Source organism: Poecilia reticulata, linkage group LG5 (genome assembly GCF_000633615.1).
Source record: "Poecilia reticulata strain Guanapo linkage group LG5, Guppy_female_1.0+MT, whole genome shotgun sequence".
NCBI classification, from domain to species: Eukaryota; Metazoa; Chordata; class Actinopteri; order Cyprinodontiformes; family Poeciliidae; genus Poecilia; species Poecilia reticulata.
Genome location: NC_024335.1, coordinates 1,249,709 through 1,250,029, shown reverse-complemented (window position 1 = coordinate 1,250,029; position 321 = coordinate 1,249,709).

Here is a 321-nt window from a genome sequence, read left to right as displayed (position 1 = left end):
GGAGGAGGAGGAGGAAGGTGATGGATGTTGTTGCAGGAGCGCCTCTTCGGCAGAGGGGGCGCTGCAGAGGCTGGAGAGTCATTTCACCCAGATTGGCTGATTAGGAGTCTAAATTAATTAAGACTCGGAATTACCTGATAGTTTCAAGTTTTCTGGATCAGAAAGTTTTTTTGGTTTCTGATGGAGTTTTTCAGTTTCAGTTCAGGTTTTCTGCTCGTTTCCTCCCACTGAACAGATTCCCGACTGAACAGATTCCCAACTGAACAGATTCCTGACTGAACAGATTCCCGACTGAACAGATTCCCAACTGAACAGATTCCC